Raw genomic sequence first — 11,512 nt, 5'->3', positions numbered from 1 at the left:
TCTTCTGCAATGGTAGAGATGGGGTGGAGTCAAGGAATCTAGTAAAAAATATTGGGTTTTTGTCCCTAATTTTAGAAGTTCATGACATCAGGGAGGTGGTGATAAGGCATGCAAATGAATTAATTTTAAGTCAGGGTGGGCTGTGCAAAGTCACCAGCCTCTCTTTCTTCTCCAGAGCCATTTGGGTCCAGTGGCAAAATATAGATCAGAAGGCCTGGAAATGACCTTAGCTGCAGCGGAAGACTAAGGCAACACCCAATCAATGATAAAGGATAGGTAAGGAAAAAGGCAAAGAATGGTGTCTTTTAACTAGTCAAAAATTTCAATTTGAGAGGAAACCTTCAGGGATTGTAGCCAAAATATAAACAATTTGAGACAATCATGGTCCAAACAATGACTAAGTGGGACTTGATCTATAGACCACAATCAAAGAGAACCAGAGTGATTGGTCTAAGGTGAGAAAGAAATCTAACCCACAAACCCCAAGATATCTTGTGAGGTTTCAGCTATCAATAGTTACATTCCTTTGGGCAGAGGACCTACCTATGTGGACAGAGGAAAGGGAAGGAAAAGAATAAAGAAAAGGAAAAAAAAAGAAAAGAAGTGTGCTGCCCAATTGGTCCGTTCCAGTTGGATCCCCAATGGGGCAGATTCTACTACTTTATGGAGAAGTTGTTTGTCCTTCCCTCTCAAAGAGAACCATGACATCAGGGAAGTGATACAATGATATACAAGTGAGTTGGATTGAAACCTAGGTAAGAAATGAGACAGAAGCATTTGGGAAGAGGCAAGAATTTTACACTATCACCCATGTGACTCTTTTCCAATTCTTAACCTCCATGTAATATTTCACAATCTCCAGCAAACACCCCCCCACCTTGATCTTAAAGATATCTCTTTATTGCAAAAGATGAAGGTAACGAATAATTTTGGTTCTAATTAGTAAGAAAAAGAAATGAGTGACTGAGGTGAAATTTCTAACACATTCCATTGAGAATAATTCAGCTGTCCATGGTGCTGCCTGTATCACAGGAATTCTCCAGTATAACTTCTTTGGAGAAACATATAAAAAGATATGAAAAAGATGGCTGGAGTGACTGAAGAATGCATTGATTAAAATAGCTTTCCTAATAGGCAATGATACTATGTAATATTTATATGGAACTTTTAAAATTTGAAAAGTTCTCTCATATATATATACATATATATATATATGTAATCTCATATGATATTCACAACAACTCTGTGATGTAGGTATGTATCATTACTCTACATTTTACAGATATCCTTACTGAATTTGATAGAGATTAAATGATTTAGCAAAAATTATATAATTTAGTAAAGTAGAATTTGAACTCATGTTCCTAATTTCAGGCATAAAACTATTTACCATCTAGCTATTTGCTATGTATAGATTCATGGAATAACAGAATGCAAAACCTGAAAGAGACTTCAGAACCCACTTAGTCTATCCTTTACTGAGCAAGAATCCTTTCTACATCATATCTGACAAATGATCATCTAGTCTTTGATGAAAGACATCAAATGAGGGGCAGCCCACTATTTTGTGAATAGCTCTTCACAATTTTCATAGGTCAAGTTGTGAGTATTTTTTTTTCTAATCCATGAAGTCTGTCTCCTTCTTAAGAATACTTACTTCCTAAGTAAATCCACAGCTAGACACTTAGAGTCAAAACCTACCACTGGACTAACTAGAATAACTGACCGCCAAGGTGGTACAATGTAAAGAGCCCTGTATGAGTCAGAAAGAAGCACAAGGCTTAAATACTGGGTCTACCATTTCTATCTATGTTTCATTAGATACTTACTTGGACTTCAGTTTTCTCATCTGTTTAATGAAGGGATTGGACTAGCCACTTTCTAAAGTCCCCATTCCACCTCTAAATCTCATGATTTAAGGATGCACTGGGATAACTTCCTATTCTCCACAAACATCACCAGTAGGACTTCATTTCTCTGATAATTAAATACTTTACAATTTCCAATTAATATTCAAGTGATGATGGTTGTGATAGTGATGATAATGATAGACTAATATTCATACTAGGCCTTAAAGCTATAAAATGTGTGTGTGTGTGTGTTTTGAATTCTGTATCAACTCAGTAAGATAGGAGTTATAATTATCCACATTTTACAGCTGAAAAAATTGAGTCAATTAGGTGATTTGCTCAGAGTCAAAAAGCTAGTAAGTGTCTGAGACAGGATATATATACATTTAGATCTTCCTCACTTCCAGTACAGCTCTCTGGTTACTGTGCACCTAAGTACCCACATCTTGGGGAGTAGTGGCTTAACAGGTGAAGGTAGTTTCTTTTCTTCCTAGTTAACAGATTTATCTATATATCTGTTGTATTTTGCCAGCTCCCCAACACACTGGAACGTAAGATCTCTGAGGGCAGATACCGTTTCATTTATTTTTTCTTTATATCTTCAGAGTCTTTAAGAGTATCTTGAAAACTGGGGTGGGGACACACTTAAGGAATGTTTGTTGATTTGATTTTAGTTGAATCTAGCTGAATTTCAGATGAGTAGTACAGTATAGTAAAGACAGCTCTGGGTTGGGAGGAAGAAGTTTTAATTTTCTAATCATGATTTGTTTACTAATTAGTTGTAATGCTTTGGCCAAGTCACTTAGGCTCCTTGAGCCTCAGTTTCCTCAGCTATAAAATGAAGGAATTGGACTGGATTTTTAAAAATTCCATCTAATTCTACCATTCTGTTATTTTTCAGCTTAAAAGAAATTAAGTACTTAGTGAAAGGAGAAGATAACAAGACAATTAGACAGGTGAAAGACCATTAAAAATAGTCTTTGCCTTCTTTGCAATCTCACCAAAACTAAAAATTCAACCCTGCAAATTTTAGTGTGGAAATAGAGCTGGAGGGGCATCTTTTGCTGTTATAAATGATGAGGTGGGGTGGCCCTGAGGGTACACTGCATTTTGGGACCTCAGAGATAACCCATGAACTAGGTAAGGCTGTCTATATGGGTATGTTTTCTGCATGAATAGTTTCCATAGATTTTTAAGTAAATGGTAGAAATTAAAGAGGAGAAAGGATAGGAGTCAGTCTATACCTCCCATTAATTCCCTTTCTATTACTGATATAGAAAAACAGTAGTCACAAAGAGTTTACAAGCTTACTTCTCATATCAGACTTTTTCAAAGCTATATATAATTGGTATTTATAGGAAATGAGATTTATTGCACAATATTTTTAGATAATTCCATGAAATAAATGGCCATGTAATAAGATAGCTGAATCATACAATATGTGATACCTTCAGTTAGGCAGGACAGTATATAGGTACATGTACATGTACAGTATATAGGTCTATGTAAAGGGCTAGAACTGGGCAAATGCACTTGGATAATGGAGCACGTGAGACTAATTGCCAATTGGACGGTTCTCTATTAACATGATTGAAGGTTGACTCTCCCCAGCTGTTCTGTGCTGACTTGATTGGTGGGACAAAGAGAGGGAAGTGATGTGTGTGGGTGGAGTAGGAGGAGGACATTGAGGCATTCTCCTGGAGGTTGAGAGAGGAAGGTGGTGTGGAGATTACTAGATCTAATCCCCTGACTGTGTCCTCAAGAGACCTAGAATAAAGAATTTTGATTAGCCTGACTCTGGCTGATTTCTGGAAAGACAAAGTTCCAGCAGGTCTAAATTTGGAAAGACCTGAATTCAAATTTAGCCTTAAACACTTACCAGCTATGTGACTCTGGGCAAGTCATTTCACTGCTCTCTGCCTCACTTTCTTTAACTATAAAACGGGAATAATAATAGAGCCAATGTCACAGAGATGTTGTGAGGATTGAAGGAAATAATATTTATAAAATGCTTAATCACAGTGCCTGGCTGATAATAGGTACTTAGTAAATACATGTATATTCCACCTTCTTTAATTCAAAGAAATAAAACTATTCTCTACAGATTTCTCATTAACCTGCATTGTAACCTTGTTAAGAATAGGAGGATGGTTCTAAAACCCTTTTCCTTTGGGCAGTGAAAAGAATTTGGGGATGAGCTGATTTTACTGTGATCATAGTGGGAAGCTAAAGATAAAAATTTTGGATCTTCTCTGTTAGATTATGTTAATCCATGATTTCATTCATTTTGGAGTTCTCAGTGTGAGTCAAACCCCAATCCATTTGTACTTGTCTCAGAGAGCTCCTAAGAGCTCAGAAAGGTTAGTTAGAAGTTTGACCAAGGCTAATGAATGAATGGATAGATGGATGGATGAATTAATGAATAAATAAATAGCTAGTTAAGTGTCAGAAGTAGGATTTGAACCCTGGCTTCTTTGATTCTGAGTCTAGTACTCTATTGCTTGAAGATACTTCTGCAAGACCTTAATATTCACAACTAATAGTTAAGAACCCATTAGATACTAAAACTATGAATTTTGTGCCTAGAATTTGAAAAAATAATACAAGCTGTTTCTACTTAAAATAATCCAAAACTATTTAGGGCAGGGAGAAAGAAGTAGAAAGTCCAGAATTAGTATAAAAAATAAAGCCCAGGCTTTCTATTTGGTGGCAGCTATCAGGTAGAACAAGCATGAACTAGAGTATGGGCCAACAAATACATCTAAGAACTATAGAGGAAGAAACAGTCAGATACCATAGTTCCTCCTGCATGCATGCTTCTGGCAGTACCGCCAATTATCTGCCCTCCACCACTACTCCTCCGGTCCACATGCCCTAATAAAGTTCACAGACTGGGATATAAGACCAAACAAAGTCATATAATCTACCACATTCATGTTTACTGTTAGGGTATAACCTACTGTAAACTTGGGCATCGGGTGGTATCAATCACCTGAAGTTTGCTGAGAGCCTTCAGTGTGTAGCAGAAGAGCATGCTGCTCACCAATGGGAGCCCTAAGAATCTTGAAGTCCTACTGCATGTGTGAAGATTCAACCTACAAATTCTTTGAGGTAATTCTTATTGACCCATTCCATAAAGCTATCGGATGAAACCCTGACATTCAGTGGACCACCAAGCCAGTGTACAAATACATAGATGTGTGGGGTTATCACAGCTGCCAGAAAAGCCAGAATGATAGACATGGTCACAAATTCCACCATGCCACTGGAAGATTTCATCTTTGCTTGGAGAAGGCACAAATCTCTCCAACTACATTGATACTGGTAATCTGGACACACATTAATCTACAAATTTAATGTTTAATAAACAAAATTTAGAACAGTGGAAATAAATTAACCTGGGGGTTAAGAAAACAATAGGAGAACTTGAAGGCTCTGAGAATAAAATAGGCATTATTTACATAATTCTAAAGGTTTTAGTTGATGGCTTAATCCATTTCAGTAATCATATTGATAGATGAGCTAATTGCAAAGTTGTTAAATATTCATAACCAGTAATATCTACTAAATAATAATGAACTGATTCAGTTCAAAGAATTACATAGAGAATTATGAGGATCTGGAAATATCTCCATAGGCACAGTTAGCAGTTCAACAAAAAAACAAAACAAAAAAAAACAAATTTTCCACCTACATTCACTGACTTGGAAGAGAACATTTATATTGTATTTTGAAATTTAAAAAATACTTTCCATGCCTTATATTATTTAAGGCTCACAATAACCCTGTGAGAGGGCATTAAAGCTATTGTTTCCCCCATTTTGCAGATGTGGATACTGAAATTTATTAAAGATAATAAAATGACATCACACAGACCACATAGTCAGTAAATGTCATAAGTGGGATGTGAATCCAGAACTGAGAAGAAACATAAGAATATAGGGAGAGAGGAGACAAGCAGGTAGAAAGCATGAGTATCCCAGTATAACATGAAGTAGAGAATTGAGGCAGTTACTCATAAACAATGTCTGCTAGGTAATATGGTAGATTGGAATGCAGGAAACCTGAATTCTGGTCCTGGTTTTCCATGTACTAACCATGAGACTTTGGACAAAAAATTTGAGGCTGCTGGCTGCCACAGTGGACAGAGTGCTGGTTTTAATGTTGGGAAGATGTGAATTCAAATCACACTTCATTCACTCACCTTGTATCACTGGGCAAATCACATAATGCCTCACAGCCTCCAATTTCTAATCAATAAGGTTGGATTTGATAGCTTTTAAGGTATATTCTCTAAATCTACAATTCTAAGATTCTTCTGAGTTCCAGTTTCTTCCTTGATAAAATGAAAAACTTAGTTTAGATGGTTTCTAAGATTTCTTTAAACTCTAACATTGTCCTATATTCTAATATGAATTTCAAACCACTACTACAAGAACTTTAAATGTACTGTCCATAGGTAGCAGTATATGCTAGATACAAGAAAATCCAGACACTATTCATACTCAGACTGAATTGTGAACTCATGTGTGTCAACTTGAGAATTGCAAAGAATACACAAAACAATGATCTTATTCTCTCAAGCCCCATTAAGTTGTAGTTAGTAGTGATGGAGGAATGCTATAATTTAATCTTGGGTACAAAAGAAGCTAATTTCACAATGCTTACCTTATAGAGTGCTAAGTTGTTGGTAACAGTGAACATTGACTCTGTAATGCTTGTATTAACTGCTTAAATATGCTAGAATTTCCTTTTTCACAGGAGAACCATACAGTGGAATAATATAACAACTAGCCAATCAGAAGGACTTCTAATACTTAGGGCTACTTGACATACCAGTGATCCTTTGTGAAGTAAAATTTAAATGAAATCAGAAATGTCTGTAATTGCTTAAATCAATCTTGATCAACTCAGAAAGCAAAGCAAAATCTCGTCCAAGGGAAAGCAGACATCTTGATTCTTTACTTATGTAAAGAGTATATCAATCCTACTATTTTCTGATTTATAGTATTCACAGATATCTTCTTCCTAGACTCCCACTTCACACCTGATATATACCTCAGTCTTTCCCACTCCCCACTGAGCAGGTGAGAAAATTGTCTTACTGCTCCAGCTTGCAAGTTTCTTCTTCTCAGACTATAAATATTGTTATAATCTTTACAAACCATGATTCAGTTTTGGTTCATTGCAAGTCCTCCTTTTGAACCTGGAATTTCTTTCATTTTAGCAGCTCACAAAAATTTTTAATTTTCGCATATCAAAGCAAATCAACAAATACCATAAGGTCATGCTCTAGTCTACTATCTGAATCCCCTTTGTCCTTTGTCCTGACTTGAAGACATGTCATGATACACAGAAAATCAAACAAGAAGCCAGTCTGCTTTACCAGAACTGAAGCCTGACAACAAGTGGATCCTAAACATTGAGAACATTGCCTTATATTCAAGAGTGAATAAAAGAAAATGGCACCTTTATAAATGTGGCAAGCATGGATACCTAGACACCTCATAATCTTTGAAAATACAAGTCAGAAGTCAGATAAGGATACACCCATGGGCGGTTATGTTTCTTTTGGTATTCAATGGTAACTGGATTGTCCAGTTTTTAAGGCTGTTTCTGTCTCCCCTCCTCTATTTGAGGAAAGAAACCTAATGTGACCATACTGCCACATCAAATAACTACCTCCATCCTCCACTTCAGTTTTGTAAACATGGCCCTAAGGAGTGGAAAGCTAAGGAAACAAAACCAGAGATGTTTTCATCAGAGAAAACAAATGCTCTCCAACCTAGGGCACAATATACATTAATTTTCTTCTCTATAAATTGAGAATTGTAGATAAATAGTCAAAGAACATAAACAGTTTCACAGAAAAAAATACAATCTGTGGATAAACATAAAAATATTCTAAATCACCAATAATAAAAGAATTGAAATTTAAAACAGAAGAGAAATTTTATCTAAGGCTAGGTAAGAAATGAGGCCCCCCCCAAAATGCCTCTTGTATCTACTCAAAAAAAAAATCAATCTGGGAAGGGTTCATGAATTGATGCATATGACAACCATTTGACATGCCCTTTCTGTATTTATTTGATTGTTGAAGCCAGAACAAAGAACTGGAAAAAAAGGAAGAGTGAAAGTTAAAGATTGAGGGAGGGTAGCTAGCTGGACATGGATATTGTGTCAAACATGACCAAATTTAGTGGTCTAGACCCAGGTCAATGGAGTATTCTTATTAAGTTTGAGTTTAATCCCTAAGAAAAAAATATTCTATTTTAAAGCCCCTAATATGGTCACACTAGATAAATGTATAGCAGAATTGGATTTGAGTAGAGAAAAAAAGGCTGATTGAAAAAAGTCTTGAAACTTGGAATTAGGGACCTGAGTTCAGATTCTAGTTTTAAAGCATGATTATAAATACAGGAAAAATCAGCATGAGCTGTTCTCTTTTTATTCTGAGAAAAAAAATCATTTCCATGTACATTGAGCTCATAAAGTTGGCTTTGAAAAGATTCAGGATGATAGGTCTCCCTAATGCCAATTTTGGGTGATATGATGAACTTTATAGATCTCTTTTCAGAACCAAAACTTGAAGTACATAAACTAAAATACATAGGATTTAAAAGGAAATCAGTTATATTAAAATAAAACTAACAAGGAAAAAAAACATATGCATTCACAGACCCCAGGTTAAAAATCCCTGTTTAGTAGTGAAGAAAAATTTAAAATAGAATCCTTTACCAAAAAGACATTGGTTATTGTGAGAAGTGAGAGGAAAAAAATGTATTTAAAGTGCATTGGAAACCTTAAGGCACAATATAAATATGAGCTGTAAATCATAAAATGCATTGCTTAAAGTGCTTTTGAGGGATAATAAAGCAAATAAAATGTTAAAAAAAACTGAGTCTCTGAACAAGCAGTATAATCATAATTTTAGTCTAGTGATATAGCTGAAGGTCTTAGTGTTATCTTGGGACTCTCCTAAACTGTCCAGTGACCTTTATATCCCTTCTAGAGAAGCCACAAAATCATAAAAATGATCCCAGAGAGTGAATAACAGGCTAAATATAGGTCATTGATTACACTGTGTACGAAAAAGGAATTCTAGTATAAACATCAATAGAATAAAGTGATGCCTGCCTCGAAAGAGATTCATATGAGAATTTTACAATGAGTTTATGTACTTTTTCTATTTATTCTCTGAAGTATGTATCCACTAACTTTTTTTCTAATCTCCTTCAGAATAAAAGAATCACAGAACTTCAGAGTTGGAAAAGACGTTAGAGGTCTAGCCCAAACTCCTTATTTTGCAGATAAAGAAACTGAAGGTCAGAGGAATGATATCTTACCCAAAGTTCTAATACTACATTTTCTTTGGATTCTATTCACTTAAAGGTTTAACTTATGTTGGACATTTAGAACTTTCTTCTTTTCTTTTTTTTATTAATTTTATAATTATAACATTTTTGACAGTACATATGCATAGGTAATTTTTTACATTATCCCTTGTACTCCCTTCTGTTCCAAAAACTTTCTTCTTTTCAATGAACACATTTTTATAATTGGATTTGATGTATTTTGAGTTTCATACTCAAAGAAAAATCTGATAAAAATTAGTTATATGCTATACATGAGGGAAATGATCGTTAATAACCAATCATTTGGGGAGATCTGGAGTTTCCCCCTTTTTCTAAAGTCTTGATTTTTTAAAACTTCAATCTTATGAAGGATATTACTGATAATGAGACTGAACTAACTTTCTTGTTCAAGAGTCCATCCAAATGGAATAACCATGGTATTCTTTTTTTTTTTAATTTATGGAATAAAATAAGCATTTCTATCACATAGTATAATAAAAATGATGATTGTACATGAAACTAAGCACATCTTGTTACTCCTTTCATATATACATAATTATCATATAAATATCTTTTTTTCTTCCTTCCTATTCCCACCCTAAAAATGGCTACGATTAGATAAAATGGGCATCCTTGCTCCACACCTAATCTTATTGGGCAGGTCTCTAGTTTATCTATTTTTACAAATAATGCTTGCTGATAGTTTTAGATAATGTTTAATCAATTTAAGGAAAAATGCATTTGCACTAATGCTTTCAAGTTTTTTAATAGAAATGAGTATTGAACTTTATCAAAAGTTTTTTTTTCTGAATTTATTGATATAATAGGATTTTTATTATTAATGTAGTCAATTATGCTAATAGTTTTCCTAATGTTGAACTATCTCCACATCCTAGTATAAACCCCACTTGATCATAATGTACAATACATTATACTATATATATATATATATATATATATATATATATATATATATATGTACATATATATACACATATATAACAATACGTGTGTAATATATTGTTATAATCTTTTAGTTAGTATTTTATTTAGGATTTTGCTTCTATATTCATTAATGAAATTGGTCTATAGTGGTCTTTTTTTGTTTTTACTCTTCCTGGTATCAGTATAATATTTTTTCAAAAATTAATTTGGTAGAATCCCTTTATCTATTATTCCAAGTAATTCATTTAATATTGGAATTAGCTGATCTTTAATGCTTGATAGAATTTAATCTATCTGATCCTGGTGTTTTTCTCTTAGGAAGCTTATCTATAGGCTGTTCTATTTCTTTTCTAAAACAGGTCTATTTGGATATTTTGTTTTCTCTTCTGTTAATCTAGACATTTTATATTTTTGTAAATATTCTTCCATTTCATTTCAAATGTTAAATTTATTGACATATAACTGGGCAAAATAATTTCTTATAGTTGCTTTAATTTCAGCTTTGTTGACAGTATATTATCTTTTTCATTTTTCCCCCCCTGAGGCTGGGGTTAAGTGACATGCCCAGGGTCACACAGCGAGGCAGTGTTAAGTGTCTGAGACCAGATTTGAACTTGAGTCCTCCTGAATTCAAGGCTGGTGCTCTATCCACTGCGCCACCTACCTGCCCCATCTTTTTCATTTTTAATACTGGTAATTTGGTTTTCTTTTCTCTTTTTTTTCTAACCAAATTAACAAATTGTTTATCAGTTTTATTAGTATTTTCATAAAACTAACTCTTAGTTTTATTTATTTATTCAATTTTTCCTCTCATTTTTGTTCACCTCACTTAATTTTTAGTATTTCCAAAGTAGCATTTCATTAGGAATTTTTCATTTGTTGCTTATCTCATTTTTAATTGCATACCCAATTCATTACTTTCTCTTTTTTTATTGATATAAGCATTTAGAGATTTTTTTCTAATCACTGCTTTTGCTATATTTCATAGATTTTAATAAGCTGCCTAATTATTGTCATTCTCTTTAATGAAATTTTAATTGTTTCCATGATTTCATCTTTAACCCACTTATTTTAAAAGATTAGGCCAATTTCCAATTAGCTCTTAATTTGTTTTCTTGGTATCTTATTAAATATAATTTTTATTGCATTATGACTTGAAAGGGTTACTTATAATATCTCTGCTTTTAAGTATAAAACTGTCAGCCTTTATAAAAGTACTACCAATCATTGAGAAAAAGGTGTGCTCCTTTCTATTTCCATTCAATTCTCTCTAGATAACTATCATACCTAGTTTATCTAAAATTATAGCACCTTCCTTAATTCCTTTTTTATTTATTCCTGATTTATATTTATCTAGTTCTA

At 33.8% G+C, this 11,512-nt stretch overlaps 1 pseudogene; it reads left to right on the top strand.

Annotated features, from left to right (window-relative positions):
• Positions 1-381: 381 nt before the first annotated feature.
• On the top strand, positions 382-5,207 carry LOC141552692 (large ribosomal subunit protein eL15-like; annotated as a pseudogene).
• Positions 5,208-11,512: the final 6,305 nt, after the last annotated feature.

This window comes from Sminthopsis crassicaudata, chromosome 2, assembly GCF_048593235.1.
Source record: "Sminthopsis crassicaudata isolate SCR6 chromosome 2, ASM4859323v1, whole genome shotgun sequence".
Lineage (NCBI taxonomy): Eukaryota > Metazoa > Chordata > Mammalia > Dasyuromorphia > Dasyuridae > Sminthopsis > Sminthopsis crassicaudata.
This window is presented reverse-complemented; position numbering and strand designations above follow the sequence as displayed.